General features: G+C 44.2%; 1 long non-coding RNA gene across 2 annotated transcripts; it reads right to left on the bottom strand.

Moving 5' to 3' along the window:
• Nucleotides 1-601: 601 nt before the first annotated feature.
• Nucleotides 602-11,661, bottom strand: LOC119466254 (uncharacterized). Of its 2 annotated transcripts, none has more exons than XR_007464116.1 (5): nucleotides 11,268-11,661; nucleotides 8,705-8,753; nucleotides 5,797-5,905; nucleotides 4,082-4,155; nucleotides 602-729 (listed from the first exon to the last, which is right to left on the bottom strand). It is a non-coding gene; the product is annotated as an uncharacterized LOC119466254 (long non-coding RNA). The 2 variants fall into 2 exon arrangements; XR_005195074.2 differs by lacking the exon at nucleotides 602-729 and adding an exon at nucleotides 1,137-1,204.
• Nucleotides 11,662-12,545: the final 884 nt, after the last annotated feature.

Here is a 12,545-nt window from a genome sequence, read left to right as displayed (position 1 = left end):
TCTGCAACTTTTCAGATATCTATAGCATACAAAATTGATGTAGTATTACACGCAAATCTGATTTACCACGGTTTTGACGGTAGCAATCTCACAAAATCCTGATTATAGCTGTAACAATTTCATACAAGTTTGCAAACGCACGCGTGACATTTGTCCAATTCAGATTGCTCTGACAGATGCAATTTACAGAACTGCGATATCCATTTTTAAATACCGACTTACACAATTGTAAACTTGGTGCTTCAGTGTTTTCAAAAGTTCAACGCTTGAGTGGTTTAGAATACAATTTATTCCATCTTTACTGATAAATATTAAACTAGGCCTGAGTAGATGCTGTCGAAATTCATGATATTGCAGCAAGATGGTGCAGAAACTTTAAGGCAGCACCACCACCTGTCTTCCGCTTTTACGCATACCAGGCCTCTTCTCACAATAAGGTTGGCACTGTCTTTTTTTTATGCTAAATCGAGGATAATTCAAGGGTAATTCACAAAGGCTAATTGCTAGCACAGCTAATTTGTAAATACAGCTGAAATAACTTTTCTCTTCAGTGTCCCTTGAACTCCGTCATAATGGTAAGCAGCAGGTACTCACCCAACGAACCGAGTGAGAGGACCCGGCTGACAACACATGCTGGCCCGAACATCCGGATCAGGGTCCCGGCAGGGGGACTCTGCCAGTGGCAGCAGCTCCTTGTGCACCCTTTTGAACACAGCCAGAAAAATTAGGCTGCAAACAAACATTTCATTCCTCCACAAAAGCACAGATGAAGAAATACAAGTTAGTCTTGACATAACAATGTCGCATTTGGAACATAACTTCGTTGGGTCCAATAACCATTACAAAAAAAAAAAAAAGAACTCGGAACTAGCCACTCTGCAGCCAGCGCCAATGACCAGAACCATGAACATGAACAGAGCTCAGTTACAAAAAAGGTGCATTTGGAGAACACTTGTCTCAATATAAGTGCATCGTTACCTCTCACCTGCAGGTGTACCAAGGTTACCATTGCTAGCATACAACTACTCAATTATAACCAATTTAGCCAAACTGAAATTTCCGTTCAATGCAAAATGAGAGATAGACAGAACACTTTCACAATTGACTCCAGCAGTACAGCCACTGCACCCAACAGACGGCAAGATAAGAGGCGCGACAGGGGTGACTAGGACACCTGGCCCTTCTGCACCGCCACTGGCAATACCTGCAGATGTTTTTAGTCGTAGACATACAGTTTGATGAAAGATAAATACAGTAGGCTCCACTTAAAGGAAACTCGAAGAGAAAGAAGTTCCGTTTCCTCAAAGTTTCAATAAGGCGAAGGGCACAAAAATCGCCAAGAGTCATTTCATTTGAACAACATCACAGTGTTTTGATATTAGTGTGGTGAAAAAACGAGACTTCAAAGCACTCTTGCTGTAGCTTCTTTGCACAAGGTTGTGTTAAATTCCCAATAAATGTGTGCACTCCTCGCATTCAAAATGACACTGCAGACTTTCCAACTGCATGTTTTATTTACCATCAGGTCCGAAACAATAACACGCACTGTAATAGTAATACTTATGCTTACATCAATAGAACCATAGTCTTTGCCACGGACTTCACCCATTATATTTTCAACTGTCTTCAGAGTAAGTAACAAGGGCATCATCCGAGGTGAACCTGGCAGGGTGAGCAAAGCAGTAGTTGCAGTCTGACTGCGAGATCCCACCGACTCCTTAGTGATCTCTTCCTGCTCAGGGATCATTATAATGAAGTCCTCATGATGGAAACACCATTGCAACTTTGACATCTTTAACTTGCATAAGCTTTCCTTCAACTGCCTAATCCATTGGATTTTCTTTGTTATTTATAGCATCACGATTTTACATGTTTGGCGGACTTCTGCTATTCCATAGGCCGATGATGCAAGTAGTAGTTCGGGTTTAGGTTTCACAAAAACATGGGTCCCATTTAACTGAAGTTTGCCAACATTAAGTCTATGGGTGGCCAACCAAAGTTGATACCATTGTACCGTTTATCAGGCATTTCTATTTAAGCAAGTTTCGTTTATCCAGAGTCTACTGCATTGGCATTCATATAAGAGTTTATTCAGAGTCCACTGTTTGTCATTGATATGAGTAGCTTGCAGGTACAAAGGAAACTCTTATGGATTTCCAGATGGGTTTCTCTACACAGGTTTTTTAGAATCCATAAGAGATGCCGAGGGACCCACATGAAATTCTGTTTCTTTTTTTAATGCCCATAAAATGAGAAGTTCGCGGACAATTCCATGACCTTTCCAGGTTTTCCTGGGTGCTAGACACCCCAATAATATATGTTGATATCCAGACAAAATCATCATCATCAGCCTATATGTTTATGTCCACTGCAGGATGAAGGCCTCTCACTGCGATCTCCAATTACCCCTGTCTTGCGATAGCGTATTCCAACTTGCGCCTACAAATTTCCTAACTTCACCATCCCATCTGGTTTTCTGCCGACCTCGACTGCGCTTCCCTTCTCTTGGTATCCATTCTGTAACTCTAATGGTCCATCGGTTATCCATCCTACCCATCACATGACCTGCCCAGCTCCATTTTTTACTCTTAATGTCAACTAGAATATCGGCTATCGCCGTTGGCTCTCTGATCCACACCGCTCTCTTCCTGTCACTCAACGTTAGGCCTAACATTTTTTGTTCCATCGCTCTTTGTGCGGTCCTTAACTTGTTCTCGAGCTTCTTTGTTAACCTCCAAGTTTCTGCCCCAAATGTTAGCACCGGTATAATGCAATGATCGTACACTTTTCAGTGGTAAGCTCCCAGTCAGGATTTGGCAATGCCTGCCGTATGCACTCCAACCCAATTTTATTCTTCTGTAAATTTCCTTCTCATGATATCAGTCCCCTGTGCGTAAGTGACATAGATAAACCTACTGCTTTACAGACTCTAGAGGTAGACTGGCGATTCTGAATTCTTGTTGCCTTGCCTGGCATATTAATTACCTTGCTAGGCATATTCGGCATATTAATATTCAACCCCACTTTTATATTTTCTCGATTAAGGTCCTCAATCATTTGTTGTAATTCGTAGCCAGTGTTGCTGAACAGGACAATGTCATCGGCAAACCAAAGGTTGCTGAGATATTCGCCATTGATCCTCACTCCTAAGCCTTCCCAGTCTAAGAGCTTGAATGCTTCTAAGCATGCAGTGAATAGCATTGGAGAGATTGTATCTCCTTGCCTGACCCCTTTCTTGATAGGTAACTTTCTACTTTTCTTGTGGAGAACCAAAGTAGTTGTGGAATTCTTGTAGATGTTTGCTAAGATATTCACGCATGCTTCGTGTACTCCAGACATAATACGTGGATCTAAAGAAGTCTGCCAGTCAAGTTTAATTGGCTCCCTCCAAGATTAACAGTTGCCTCACTGAAAAAGCAACAAACCATTTCTTCAAATATGAGACACCACGAGCTGTTCATGTGACTTCATGCCCCTATTTTCGGTTAGTATGTTAGTCTCATGAAACAAATCTGCATTCACATATACTCGGTGCATTGCTTCAATAAAAAGGGCAAGTGTCTTCTTATATGTCCGACCGAAAAGTCACATTCCGATTATTATTTATTGCCTATCCATCATCCCATCTGTCCAAATGTCTCTTTGCATATAGCAGAGGGTAACACCATTGAATGAAGAGTTGCTGTAATGTGGTGGCTGTAACACAAGTGTTCAGAAGTTAATGTTCTTACAAAGACTGTGCAAAAGGGATGGCGACACAGATAAAACAAGTGCACAGGACAAGTTCTGGACTAACGACTATGCACTTTTCTCTATGTGCGCTGCCTGTTCACACTGCTTTCATCATCAACTTGAACCAACTCACCCCAATGCACACCTTATTGCAGAGGTTCTTGCTGCTGAAAGGCAGGTGTGCAAACACGGACGTGATGAGAATGGAACGGACCTTTCCTTATGTCCGTGTCTGCACACCTGCCTTTCAATACCATGAATACTCACTAACTTGTTCTACTTTCAGTTGTCCTAAGTTCACGGGTTGTCTCCTCTGAAACTGAATCACAGTCAGGAATGCACGACTCACCTGCTGCAATATCGTGGCCCTTGGTAGAAGCTCGAGAACATCCAGCAGCGTGTCAGCCCAGGCAGTCACCACCACTGATCAAAATAAAAGTAAATAAAGAAGTGTGAACAGAAAAAAATACTTGCCCTGCTTGAATTTCTGCAACCAGCAAAAGAATCAATAAGAAAAGTGCACAGAAGGGCTTTAAAAAGGACTTGCATGATGAAAAGTCTTAAAAAGCACGTTTTTGACAACATCATACGTTGCATGTAAAGGTGAAAAAGATGCAAAGCAGGAAGAAGTCAGAGGAGCACATGTCATGCATCATGAGCATACCTTCCAATCTGGGAACCTTAAAATTAATTCATTGACATATTGAAAAAAAAGAGGGGGAGAGAGGGAATAGCACGTGTTTTGTTAAAGATGACTGGTCTTTAGACGCAGGACACAAGCAGCCACAAACTTGGCATAGCAAATACTGATAAGCAACACACTGCCGTTAGATTACATTGGATTTTTAGCCACAGCTTCAGGAACTTGTCCTTGTAAACTTGCTCAATGTAAGCACCCCTCCTGCATTCATCAGCAGAAGGACCATCAGGGGAAGGTTCGTTGACCAATCAGCAAAACCTTTTTGCAAACAAAAATCGTGCATTAGCAACATTTCTAATACGAGCACAAATTCATAAACTTCACAAATGATTCAGGAAACCTGGCAGGTATGCATGAGCATGAGACTTTCTGGAGAATTAGGCTGGCGATCACGTAATGTGACACGCTCGTTCTGCATTTTCCAAAGGCCTATTCCGTCCCTATGTTGAAATCTGCTCCCCTTCTACAAAGGATATCAAGGTACAACACAAGGTCCCTTTAAGGTTCAACAACAAAAGAAACCATTGACCCCGTTGAGAGGAAGCTAATACATGGGAAACGAGGAATCCTTTTTCTCGACAACCTCCGCACCAAATTTGATGAGTTTTATCTCAGAAATGCATTTATGCATTTTACATGTATTCGAATAGGCAGCATCGAAGTTGGGCCCGAGCTAAAGCTTCCTCTTAAGGTCAAGACATAAAATTAACCGAAGGATAAATGTATTTTTCGTCAAAATTTGCACAATACACCGAGAATAAGGCTAGTCAACAAACACAAAAATATTTAACGGATTCTTTTTCAGCACGTTTGTTTCCTGTGGGCCAACGCCAGGCAGAACATCAAAATCAGCTTTACTCCAAGCCAGGGGCATAGCCATACATTCTTTCTTTTTTTGGGGGGGGGAGGCGAGGGGGAAGTGCTCAGTGTGCCCCCCCTCCCCCTGGCTACGCCATTGCCCCAAGGCACTTATGGTTTCATATGGAGCTTGCAAGGCCAGTTTTTGTCAGATGTGAAACACAGGTGCACACTGAATTTCCTCTACAGTAACTGTCTGATACTACTGAAGCTGGGGACGTTGCATTTATTTTTCATCTCTGACCAGGCTTTCAACAGGACAACGTTCTTTTTCATCCTGTTTTCATTGGTCTAGTCCAACAAACAACAAAGACATTTAGCCAATAACCTCCGTACTCAAAACTGGAACTCAACAAGAAAAATTTTTTCGTTTTTTGTCTGTAGGCAGCACTCATCCATAAAGGTTAACCAGATGGAGAAACTTGTTAAGCAGAAGGCCTTCCCCCCTTTCCCTTAAATCTAAGATCGTCAGCTAAACAGAACAAGTTAACATGCTACGTACGTACCAAGGTCTCTGCTCTCTACGCTGGATAGGATGCTCTGTAGAAGTGACTGTGCAAAGGACTGGAATACCAACGTGCCATCATCGAAGATTCGAACCAGTGACTTGCCTTCCTGCACATCAATTTTGTAAGAGCTTACAACGGGCCAGTCACACGGTCAGTTCGCTGGTACCAACTATGCAGGTAGTGACATTCCTTAGTGGACTGAAGAGCACAGGAAGCGGATAAGTTTTATGGAAGGGGTTGAGGAGAGGGAAATAAGCAGGGCCTCAGTTACAGGATTAGTCTCAGAACGAGACCGATCTCCCTGGCAAACCCCAGGAGAAAGTCAAGCACGGACTACTAGTGTTGAGCCATGGCTGGCATCAATTTCTCATAGTCCTTGAGTGCAGCTGCGTCTAATGAGCTGTTCCTATCTGAATAACTCTTTCAGACACAAATAACTGTATTTACTCGTGTATGGCCCAGACTTATTTCTCAATAGGCAGAAGAAAAAGTTCTTACATTTGAATTCTTGTGAGAATCGGCATGTTTGTGCATGTGGAAGTGTTCCACTTAACATATAGACAACTTTCACCACATATACCTGTATTACAACTAAGCAGCAAACATAGGCAGTCATTTCGTCATCATTATGCACAAATAAATTGCATCTTGTCACTGTCACTCTCATGGCCCCTGTTCATTGCTGACGCAGTGTATACGGTACATACACACAGTACATGTTTCTATTTAGACACTTCTCCCCTCCAAAAGTTTATAATGTGAACTCATTTATGCATTTATATGTACAGGTGCCCACAAAATAACTCGGAACGCCGGACTGGTGGCCTTTCGCCGACAGAGTGCGCTGATGAAAAAGTAGTGCCAGGGTCAAGCATGCGCAGTTTCCACAAGAAGCTCGCCTCGCGCCCCAGTGCATCTAAATAGGTGTTGCCTTGCTCCAAAAGAATAGCGTTGGGTGCCTTTTAGCATTGTCACAGGTACGGATGCGGTCTCTAAAACGCTGTGCGTGCGTGTGCACGCGATGTAGCATCAGCACTCGTGCATTAATGGGCATTGGCGCCTTTTAAAGCAACACGCTTAACTGGCTCATTGGTCGCGGAATATGACCATCGTCGACAACACTTGCGGTAGCAAATAAGAGAAAGCGGCATACTACAACTCCGCCGTTCAATAAAGCAAGTGAAAGTGAATTAAGCACCAAGTAGCTAAAATAATTAAGAGTAATTCAAGAGTCCCCAAAGACTAATGAAAAGTAATTAGGGTAATTAACAAGATCAATACACGGACATCATACGACACCTTTATTAAAGCAGTCTAAAGTGAATTACTAAGTCACTAAGAATAATTATGTTTAATTAAACGTAATTAGGGGTTGCAAACAGTAACAGAGACTACTTAACATCAATTCGAGACTCCGTGATAAAACTGGTCATGCCAAATTAAGACTAATTAGGAGTTTGAAAGAACAGTACGTACTAATAAGGATTAATTAAAGACTCCGTAACAGCAAGTAAGAAAACAATTAAACCAGATTACGGCGAATTATAGTTATTTAATAATTAAGCAACATAAGCAAACAATTGAAAATAAAATAACATCAATGCATTAAAGCTTTTGCCGTCAAAGTCATCTCAGCAATCGACATGGTACCCCACTTAACATTTTTTTTATAGGTAATTAACTCACACAACTGGACACCCCCTTGATTAGCAACGTATCACCACACTGAACGAAAAATTGAATGTTTGCACCAACGCAGACACGCAATCAAATGTTGGAGTACTCCCTACTAAAACTGCAGCGAAGCGGCCAGATTTCATAAAATAAATAGCGCACTATGCGATGTTCATTGTGACTGCGAAGCATTGAAGAGACCTTTATTATAGTGCCGCATGCATAAAATTAATTCCTGTGCATGAAATTGGCATTTTGGAATACTCCGTCTGATGTCATTTTGAAAAACCTTTATTACTGCATGTAGTCATCCTGTTTAAAGTAGCCATCGTGTTACAGTCAAAGTTCTGAACTTATTCCCCAGTAGTAAATGCAGCTCGGAATATAATTACACAAGGACTAAAATACATCGCGCAACATGATAATCCGGTTGAAAAGTGCGCACAGTGCTAATATAGGCAAGCTGTGGCGCTCGCCCACATGAAAGATAAGCTATGAATTCATACTTTCTTTGAGAGAAATAATTCACTCAGATATGCAAGACATTCGACATAATTAAAAGTAGAGCATGGTGAACTGACTGGTCACCACTCAGTTATAAACGCTCATGGATTCCATCCACGCAAGCTATTCAGAAACCATGACTATCTCTTAGAATTGATGCAGATTCCGACGAGAATACGCCACAAGGATTACGCGTGCGTTTAGAGATTACACAGCATAGCGCACGAGCATGCCGGAGCCTACAAGCCCCGATTCCCCCCCCTTCCTTCCTCGAATGTGTTGTCACAGCGCTGAGAGGGACAAACCGCAAGTTTTTTTGATGCCAGGCAACGCCTCTCTAGATGCACTAGGGAGTGAGGCTTGCTTGCTAGGGATGCTGCACACGCGCAGACCAAGGCTTTATTTTTCTGCAATTGTGCTCTGCCGACGAGCGGCCGCCAGTCCGAGTTATTTTGTGGGCACCTGTACGAACAAAGGCTTTTCCTAGCCTGCATAACAAACAGACAGTGTACTCTTTGTGGCACCATTTGTAACTTCTTTATTCTCTTCTGCCTCAAATTATGTAACAAGCCTGCCCATAATAAACAGAGTACTCTTCACGTCGCCATGTCTGAATTATTTATTGTCTTCTGCCCTCCAGCCCCCTTAGTGCTGATTGTCTTGTTTTCTTTAACTGCCTGAGCAAGCTTCAAGGCAACACGCAGTTGTCCGTGCAATGCACTCTTACCTGTGGTGGTGGCTGCAATGCTGGCTGCGCTCCATGCTCGTCAGGGGATCTGTCAAATGAATAAATAACAATCCCGTGCTACAGGTTCAAGTGATCAAAAGCATACACAGTGGGCATCTTCCATTATCCGTCTCTGACAGTCTCGGACGGTCCGAAAAGCTGAATACGCAACGCTGATTGGCTGAAAGCAACGCCTCGGGCAGTCCGGGAGTGTCAGGAATGGATAATCGAAGAGGCCCAGTGCTTATCTGTCACACTTTAACACCATTTTCAATATATTGCATAAACGCGCCAATAGCCGTAAAAAGGAAGCCGTTTACTAAACGAAAACTAAACGAAGGGGAAATTTCTTGGTCACGAAAGCCAATGCAAAACATATTTAAACACTGACACTCACGGGAAACAAAGCTAGAGAACATGCCAGATTTAAACATGAAGCTTCACGTAACGTCTTTTTTGCATACACTAATTGTGGTACACATTTTAACCCTTTCAGCCCTGGCGTCGTCAAATGACGACATGACTTAGAATCGGAATTTTCAGCATCAAAAAAGAACCGAAACTGCTTGTATTTTTCCCGCATCGTACTATTGAAAGTGCTAGTGCCACTACCATGGTTAGTCACCTGACTCTACGGAGCCGTGTCGAACGAGGAAGAAGAAATGACAACAAGAAACATTGCAGACGCGCCGTCAGGTATGTGCACTTTTTTTCTTTTATAATTGAATAACCCCTGCGTAGTTTACGTTGCGGTTTTTATTTATAGTGTCTAAACAGATTGCAGAGAACGCATGTACTTGAATAGGCGTCATTGCATGGTGATATTACTTGTAAGAAGATGTTTTTTCCGTGTGCGGTTTTGACAACAGCAGGGCTTTGTGGTTGTATATGGCGTGCCGTCGGCTTGCCATTGCGTCCGATTTCATTGGGTGTTTTTTTTTTCTTTTTTTCAGGCACGCTTATACCGTTGTAAGAGGGACATGAGGACGATGACGTGACCGGTATCATGGTCGTGTCGAGGACATTGTGCGCGTACTCGCCCGAAAGAGACCCCTGGGGAGAGCCGGAGGTCGGGGATGGTGCGGGAGCGCATCGGGTGGTCGACAAGACAGTATCGGGGCAAGTCGAGGGAGGAAGGCTTGTCTGATGGTGGCTGACGGGCACAGGACGAAATGCGGGTAGCGCTGGCGGCGGGAACGCAGGCAGCGATTCGCGCACCGTGCGGTCAGCCACTGGAAGAGGGTAGTACGACGGCTGTACGAGCAGTGCCGTCGTTCCTACTCAGAAGGGCGAAGGCGGCGAGCCGAGCGGCGGCTGCGACGACCAGCGTGGCAAGCTTCTGGAACAACACTGCGCGTGCCGAGCGTGTGCCTCGAGCACGCGCTGCGCTTCCTTATTTTTCACTTCTTTGACAGCCGGCGCCAAGGCACCGGCTGAAAGCGCCGACCAAAACGCCCAGTGTTGCGGCGTCGGTGGGTGCTACACCGTGTATACCGACAAATTCATTCTATTCCCGCCAGAACTTACGTTCTAGGCATCTGTAAGAATGCACGGATGCAATTTTCCGTGAACTTGATAATGGACACTTGTCTGATGGGGAGGGAGAAATCGACGGATCTTCAGACAGCGGTGATGAGTTTGAGCAGCCTGAGCCAGATATTTCACGTTATCAATGCCTCAGTTGCGAACGCATGGCTGGAGTATAGAAGTGATGCAGCTGCAGAAGGACTGATGCCTGCCAAGGAACTGGACTTACTGGACTTCACCCTCCATATTACTGAAGCACTTGCACGAGCCGACAGCCAGCCAAAAGTGCAAAAGCGAGGAAGGCCGTCACTCTCCCCTCTGGTGACTTCGAAAAAAGCAAGATAAGCTGAAAATAGGCCTGTACAAGACGTCAGGTTTGATCAAGTGGGACACTGGCCTCTTCGTACCGACAGCAGGGAACAGCGTTGTAAGCTTGAGGGATGCACAGGACAAACCCGTATCATGTTCGAAAAATATAACGTGCACCTGTGTCTTGCCAAGGCTCGAAACTGCTTCAGAGGCTTCCACATGAACAATTAGTGAAGTTTGTGTTTGCAGTGATTGTGTTTTCCACCTCTGAATAAAGTAGCTTTTCACTGCGTTTTCGCAACCACTGAGCCCTGATGTGCGGTTTTGACGACATGACTGTAAATCGGCAAATAATAACACAAATGACTTATTTTTTGCTCAGGCATGTTTCTAGAGTCCTTGTGGTGTAAAATATGCAAAGCAAAAAAATATATGCAAGAAATGGAAAATCGGGGGCTGAAAGGGTTAAAACTCGCTCAACTGCTAGTGCGTAAAAAACTATTCGCGCACGCATAACTGTCGCACATTTAATTAACAGCGCGTCGGACTCGTGAACGGCGAACTACGCAAGGAGCTTTGAGACCAGAGTTGCAGCGCATGCGTTTGATGCTAATTATGAACGATCGACACACGGGTATCTACAATGTTTACCGCATTGGTATAGCACTGGACCGCAATCCACGGGCCTTGGCTATTCATACAGATCGAAATTAGGAGGTTGACATACCTGCAAAGGCGGCGACGGGCCAGACATCTCGCGAGGCTCCGAGACGTTCGCTGGCACCATGGTCCAAATTAGCGCTCTTCATTCAGCGGCTCGGGCGACGAGCTCATCAACAACACAACCGTCGATCGCCCGCTTCAGCTGCGCTAGTGTCAAGAGCATCCTGAAGCGACGTCGAGCAAGGCTGGGACGTGCGGCCACAGCGCAGTCAGCGTGCTACCCGAAGGAGTAGGCATTTCCCCGTGTTCGGAGCCTCGTCGTTCGCACCACACAATATGAACTGGGATGGAGAATCCCAAGCGTTCTTTCATTTGTTTTGCTTCCCGCTGTGCTAGGTGAAGCGGAAGGAACTCCCAAGGTTGAACCCTCAAAGTTGTCGATTCGTCGGTACCCCCATCTCGCAACTGCAAAACCAAAACATCTGCGAGCAGCGTTGCCAGATTGGACAGTAGGTACGACACCAGAAACTCGCTAAAATTTCCCCAGATTTCACCAGAACCTAAAATTGCCAAAAAATTACTAAAAATCATCATTTCTTGTGAATAAAGCAACACTCACGAAAGCTTTTTTTTTTTTAACTTTAGCGAGTGTTTATTCGCAAGAAATGTGCGCGTAAAGTGGGCGCGTCGAACTCTGGACTACAAAATTAACATTCGTCAAGTACTGACTTTATTATTTACAAAGTCATGATGAGGAGCCTTTAATCATCACTTGGAGCATCACAGATGTCTGAACGAAACCTGCTTACCATATCGTCTGTGATAGCAAACTTCACGCAACAGCCGTCTCTGGAGGCACACGCTGTGCGAATTCGTACAATGGAATCCAAAGTTTTCAGTGACATCTTGTTTCTGTACTTTGTCATCACACAAGTGACCTGACTGAAGGCACGGTCCACCACCATTTGACACTGGGCACGAAAGGCATGCCAGCGAATACAATGCAAGTTCCTTGTAGGGCTTTTCACCCATGGCATTTTCAAACTTGAAAATCCCTGCACAGAATGTTCCAGAATCCTCTGGAAGTTTGCCTTCCAAGACGGTCTCATAAAGATGCATAACAATTCTCCTGTACTGTATTTCAATAACGTCCAGGTTTTCTTCAATCAGATGTTGAAGTGGAAGTTGCAAAACAGAATGTCGTGCAGTTTGAGACAAGACTCGCGAAGGGTGAAGTCCACTCATGCCCTGAAAAATGGCTTGATTGGAGGGAAGACTATTTTCCTTCACTCACTTCACTTGAACAGCTGGCGCCGTCTAGTGAAGCATAACTCGACATGCG

Source organism: Dermacentor silvarum, chromosome 10 (assembly GCF_013339745.2).
Source record: "Dermacentor silvarum isolate Dsil-2018 chromosome 10, BIME_Dsil_1.4, whole genome shotgun sequence".
NCBI classification, from domain to species: Eukaryota; Metazoa; Arthropoda; class Arachnida; order Ixodida; family Ixodidae; genus Dermacentor; species Dermacentor silvarum.
This window is presented reverse-complemented; position numbering and strand designations above follow the sequence as displayed.